Genomic DNA, 6759 nt, shown 5'->3' on the forward strand with positions numbered 1-6759 from the left:
CTGCCACACACTCGGGTGGTACTTCTTCAAATATTTGCCATTGAGAGCTCGAGGTAAAAGTGCCCCTTGTATTGATTCCACCAAATATGAATTTCCGGGAACAACTCTTGTAATCCTAAAAGGACCTTCCCAACTTGGAGACCACTTCCCGAATTTTCTATCTCTTGAACCAATCGGTAGAATCACTTTCCAGACGAGATCACCAACTTGAAAATTCTTCAACTTGACTTTCTTATTGTAAGCCCTTGCCACCCTCAACTTATCTCTCTCTATGGCATTCAAAGCAGCCAAACGTTTATCAGCAACCTCATCAATGTTGTCCATCATCAAGTTATAGAAGTCTATTGCCGATAAATCATTTTGTTTGGCTATTCTCAAAGCATTCAAATTTACTTCCACTGGTAAAACAGCCTCCTGACCATATACTAGCTCATATGGAGTCACTTTCGTAGCACCATGCCTTGAGATTCTATGTGCCCATAATGCCTCAGATAACAAGTCATGCCATCTCCTTGGATTATCCTCAATCTTCTTCTTGATGAGCTTGATTAAAATTTTATTGCTAGACTTAGCTTGTCCATTAGCTTGGCATAATATGGGGAGGAATTGAGCAACTTTATGTTATAAGATTCGGCAAACTCTCTGACTTGGTGTGACATAAAAGATGAACCTTGATCTGTAGTTAACGTTTGAGGAATACCGAATCTATGAATAATGTGCTCGGTTATGAATTTAATTACCTCCGTATGCATCATGTTCTTGAGAGGTACTGCTTCAGACCACTTAGTGAAATAATCAGTTGCCACCAATACGAACCGATGCCCCTTTGAAGAAGACGGATGGATTTGCCCAATAAAGTCTAAACCCCATCCTCTGAAAGGCCACGGCTTGATAATAGGATGCAACATAGAAGCGAGAGCCAATTGAATATCACCAAATTTTTGACAAGCTTCGCACCCTTTATAATATCTGAAGCAATCATTAATCATGGTCGGCCAATAAAACCCAGCACATCGTAATAACCATTTCATCTTGGGAGCCGAATGGTGAGTACCACAAATGCCTTCATGTACCTCTCCCATAGCAACTCTTGCTTGGTCCTCATCCAAGCACTTTAAAAGAACATCATCAACTGTTCGGCGATAAAGATCATCATCCCTCATAGTATATTTAAAAGCCATACGCCGAACAGCCCTGTCCACCCTTTCACTCGGATTACGCAAGTAAGCAACAATGGGCTTCCTCCAGTCGGAATTGTCACCTGCACTAGATTTTTTGTTAATGACCGAATCAGTGGGTTCTGGTTTGGCCTCTTCTATACTGGTAAGACAAGACATCGGATTTTGAGAAATATGAAACATGCCATGATCAACATGGTATCCAGATGCTTGTTGTGCCAACTCATTTGCTTTCCAGTTGTCATGTCTAGATATATGTGCAATGCTAAAACAATCCAAAGTAGAGATTATATCTAGACATTTATCAAGATAAACATTAAGTGATTCGTCCAAACACTGAAAGACTTTGGATATTTGCTGTACCACTAGTAACGAATCACCATAAGCCTCAATATGTGTAACACCTATAGCAAGTAACATCTCTAGGCCGAATAACAATGCTTCATATTCGGCTTGATTGTTTGTGCAAAAATATTCTAAGCGGCATGAGGCTTCAAAAACAGCACCATGAGGAGATATATAAACAATACCAACACCTTGGCCATTGCTACAAACTGACCCATCAAAGTATAATATCCATGGTACTAATGAAATAAGGTTCATATCAACATCATGCTTGTCATTAATCCGATGTTCAACAATGAAATTAGCAACAATTTGGCCTCTCATGGACTTTAGAGATTCATAAGCCAAATCATATTCAATCAAAGCATAAGCCCACTTGCCAATTCTACCACTAAGAATTGGCCTATGCAACATGTATTTAATGACATCGGGTTGACAAGCTACTACACAAGCACTCGGCACTAAATAATGTCTCAGTTTTGTGCAAGCATAATATAAGCATAGACATAATTTCTCAATAAATGTATACCTTGTCTCTGCGTCCAATAAGCGGCGGCTTAAATAAGTGATGGCATGCTCTTTTCCTTCGGTCTCTTGAGTTAGAACAGCACCAATAACTTCTTCCTCTGCTGCAATGTAAAGTCTGAAGGGTTCCCTATGCTTGGGTGCTCTCATCACCGGAGGAGTGCACAAATAATTCTTGATCATATCAAATGCTTCTTGATGTTTTGCCCCCCAAGTGAAATCAGCATCATCCTTTAACCGAAGGATAGGAGTAAATGCATCAACTTTCCCTGATAGATTAGCTATGAACCTTCCCAAATAGTTGACATTGCCAAGGAACTTTTGCATATCTCTCTTGCATGTTGGAGCCTCCACTTTCTGTATAGCCTCTATCTTTTTGGGATCAATCTCTATGCCATCTTCATGAATAATGAAACCCAAAAACTTGCCAGCTGATACGCCAAAAGCACACTTCAAAGGATTCATCTTCAGTCCATACTTTTTCATTCTTTTAAAAGCTAAACGCAAATCGGCCAAGTGAGATTCAAAAGCATCCGATTTGACAACAATATCATCAATATAAACTTCAAGTATGATACCGAGTAAATCATGGAAAATCAAATTCATAGCCCTTTGATATGTGGCTCCAGCATTTTTTAATCCGAATGTCATCACTGTCCACTCGAATAAACCAACGAAACCAGGGCATCGAAAAGCAGTCTTGTACATGTCCTCTTCGGCCATAAAAATTTGATTGTATCCGGCATTACCATCTAGAAAGCTAATAACCTTATGCCCAGAAGCATCATTAATAAGCATATCGGCTATTGGCATAGGATACTCATCTTTGGGTGTAGCCCTATTCAAATCTCTGAAATCAATGCACACCCTCAACTTGCCGGATCCTTTCTTCTCCACCGGGACAATGTTAGAAATCCACTCGGCGTACCTGCAAGGTCGAATGAAATTAGCTTCAAGTAGTCGACCGATCTCTTCCTTGATCCGGTCATATGTTTTCGGATTAAATTTTCTGGCCGACTGTTTATAAGGTCTAAAACCGGCCTTTATAGGCAACCGATGCTCCACTAGCTCTCGGCTTAACCCTGGCATCTCATGATATTCCCATGCAAAGCAACAAACATATTCTTTCAATAGCTCGATTAACTTAGCTTTACAATCGGCTTTCAAAATTTTGTTTATAAATGTCGGTCGAGTGAGTGAACCATCTCCAATATCTACCTCTTCTAATGGATCGGCCGACGTAAAACCTTGTCCAAGTTTATCCATGTCATCCAACTCCTCTATAGACTCATACATATCGTTCTCGCTGGACCGATATTTCACAAGACGTTTTTGTAACCACTCAGAGCTAGAATCCATTTAAACATATCATACCTTGGAGCCGATTGCATTCAGTCGGCTTTAAAGAGACGGGCACAAAACCATTCTTGGTTGCGCTGAGAAAATCAAACTCTGATAAGTCACGTCCCGTCAAGCAAGTAGCATTGGGATGTTGCCAATCCACCGTTGCATCGGCCAAAGCAACACATGCCGAGTTATCCGCATGAATGACTTCCACTTCATCATCAACCCACTGAATCAAAAACTGGTGCATAGTGGATGGCACACACTGGTTTGCATGAACCCAATCACGGCCTAGTATGATGTTGTAGTTACCTTGCACCTCAGCGACAAAGAATGCAGTAGCCAAAGTTTTGCTTCCGACTGTAAGCTCCACGTACATCACACCTTTGGCTTCAGTTTTCTGTTTGCCTTCAAACCCGTTAAGCAACATATTGGTCTTGATCAATTCTTCATCAGGCAAACCCAATTTCTTGAAGACCGAATAGGGCATAAGATTTACCACAGCACCACCATCAACAAGCATCCGAGTGAGCGGCGACCCATTGATATGACCTCTGAGATATAATGGTTTCAGATGCGTTACTGGTTCTTTTGGCTTCTCGAATATCGCGTTTTTAGGGCCAAAATCCAGCTGAGCCACCTCCCCTTCCTCATCTACAGCACGAAACTCAGCAGGCAAGTAATACACCATATTGATATCCATACCTTCATGAACCGGTGTAGACTCATAGTCCAACATATCAGCCTCCTCCTCAAGTGCATCCACCGATTCAGAAATTTGTCCGAGTGAAGAGGAAGCAATAGGTAACGTAGACGATGCAATGATTGCCTCGTCCTTCTTTGGTAGTGTAGGTGCTGCTGTGATAGGCGTAGAGGCCACTGTATCTCGTATTTGTTTGGGCCTCCACACTTGTTTTGTAGGTACCATAGGCCGAGTGTCATTGAACAACTTATCCCTTTGCTTCTCAGCCTCTTGTTCTGCCATCTCTTGGCTCCTTAACCTCTGTAGTTTCCTCTTCTGTGTCTTTGTTAGCCCTGGAGGACACCACTTTGGCTGAGTGTATTTAGGATCTCTCGTTTTTACTCGGCTGGTGCTTGCTTCATGGTCATTAGCCGAGTGCTTTGGCGTGATAGAAAGTATCGGCTCAGTCGGTTTGCTATGCACAATTGGCTGCTGTATGGCAAATGTTTTGGTGCCCAAGACAAGTGAGTCGGCATCCGTTTTCTCCTTGCTTTTTCCCGACTCAACTGCTGCAACACTTGGTGACTTAACACGCCATTCTTTTCGACTTTCCAGATGCATGAAATTTCCACTCGGTCGCATATTTTGACCAACCGACTGATAGTCACCGATGTCGAGTCGGCCATTATATGAGTAATCAAGTCGATCCCACACAGATTGCCTCTGCTCTTCTGAAAATTGCGCCCTTGGTCCACTCGGTTTTGTATACCGACTGAACATATCAGCTGATGGTGACCTTGGTCATTTCAGATGAGTCGGTCGATTGAAACTAGAACCGGCCGACTGGTTAGCATACTTGGACAACAATATATCAAAAGTTGGCTTGATCCGCTTGCGCTGCACTTTAGCTTCATTCTTCTTCCACTTGCCAACTTCTGGACTCTTGGGCTTGACAAATTTAACATGAGTATTTTCTTGCACTTGCGGTTGCCCCCCGAGTGTAGGATTCTTGATGGTGATTTTGATCACTTCCTTGCCATCGGGTTGCTTATCAAGCACAACCTGTCTCCCCAAGACCTTGTTGTCCTCCTTGTCTTTCCTGGGCTCACCGACAATGACATTAGCTTTATTAGCAGATTCGGCTACCTCCGGCCGAATGAGTAGCTTCTTCCCCTCCAAATCCATGGTATTCATTGGAAAAGGCTGTTTATCAACTTGCATTTCAGAAAAGTTCAATCGTCCGTCATTAATGGCCGATTGTATCTGTCGTCGAAAAACATTGCAATCGTTAGTAGCATGAGAAAAAGAATTATGATACTTGCAATAAGCGCGCCGTTTTAGCTCTTCAAACGACGGCAAAGTATGAGTTATTCTAATAATTTTAGCTTGCAGCAAAGCATCAAATATTTTATCACACTTGGCAACGTTAAAAGTAAACTTCATCTCTTCCTCACGATTCTTATGAATCGGTTTCAGATCATTGCAAGTAAATGGTTTGGCCTTAGATGGCCAAACAAATTCAGTAGAAAAAACATCATCCTCATCGTCCGAGTGATCACTATCATATTCGATCATATTCATCTTTCCTGAGCCAAAGCCCTTTGTAAGACTTGGTTGATATTTAAGAACTCATAGCCTTCTAGCTTTTCTTTGATGGGAGTTCTCAAACCACTCAGCACTAGGTCCGCCAAGTCTCTCTCGGTTATCACCAAACTAAAACACCGGTTTTTTGTTTCTCTAAACCTCTTGACGTAATCGGAGACCGATTCATCATGCTTCTGCTTAACCGATGTTAGATGTGACAACTTGAGTTCATTGTCGCCGCTATAAAAGTGATCATGAAACTTCTGCTCTAGCTGCGACCAAACCCGAATGGAACCATGGGGTAAAGAAGAAAACCATGAAAATGCGGTACCAGTTAATGATAAAGGAAATAAACGCACTTTTAATTCGTTCAATGAGCCTGCCTCACCCAATTGTGCTAAATATTGACTAACATGCTCCCATATGGTTTTTGTGCCTTCTCCATCAAATTTAACAAAATCTGGAATTTTATATCCTGGAGGGCACTGGATGGCATCAAAGTACTCGGGGTACGGCTTTTGGTAAATCCGATTCCGAGGTAACTCAACTCCAAAATTCTCTCGAAGCATCTTAGCCATCTCCTCTCTAAGATTAGCTAGACCATCATCCATAGTGGACGATGACGCTTGTGGCAGTGGCATAGGAGGAGTAGGGTTACTAGCTGTAGGTAGGAACTGTGGCATGTACGTCGACCCATATTTTGGTAATGGTCGAGTGGATGTAGCTGTAGGTAGGGTTTGGTTCGGCGTTGCCACCGAACCTGGCATGCTCATAATAGGATTAATGGGTGCAGCCACAATCTGATTTGTTTGGGTAGGATAATAAGTCATCGGCATGGGAGGCGCCGATGAGATGGGCAAAGACATATTAGGGTTTTGCACACTAGCATCTACACCATCATTACCACTAGACGATTGAGATATATTCTTCTGAGCATTAGTATTTTCTATGAAAGTTTGATAGACTAGATTGTTACCATCAGCAATACGACTTTCAATCTCAGCCCACTGCTCAGGAGAAAAGGCAGTACTTACAGAAGGTTTAACCTGTTCAGTTTGAAGAGGAGGGAACTTGATTTCTTCAATCGGAGTGATGTTGCCT

The sequence above is a fragment of the Triticum dicoccoides genome, chromosome 3A (assembly GCF_002162155.2).
Source record: "Triticum dicoccoides isolate Atlit2015 ecotype Zavitan chromosome 3A, WEW_v2.0, whole genome shotgun sequence".
Classification (NCBI taxonomy): domain Eukaryota; kingdom Viridiplantae; phylum Streptophyta; class Magnoliopsida; order Poales; family Poaceae; genus Triticum; species Triticum dicoccoides.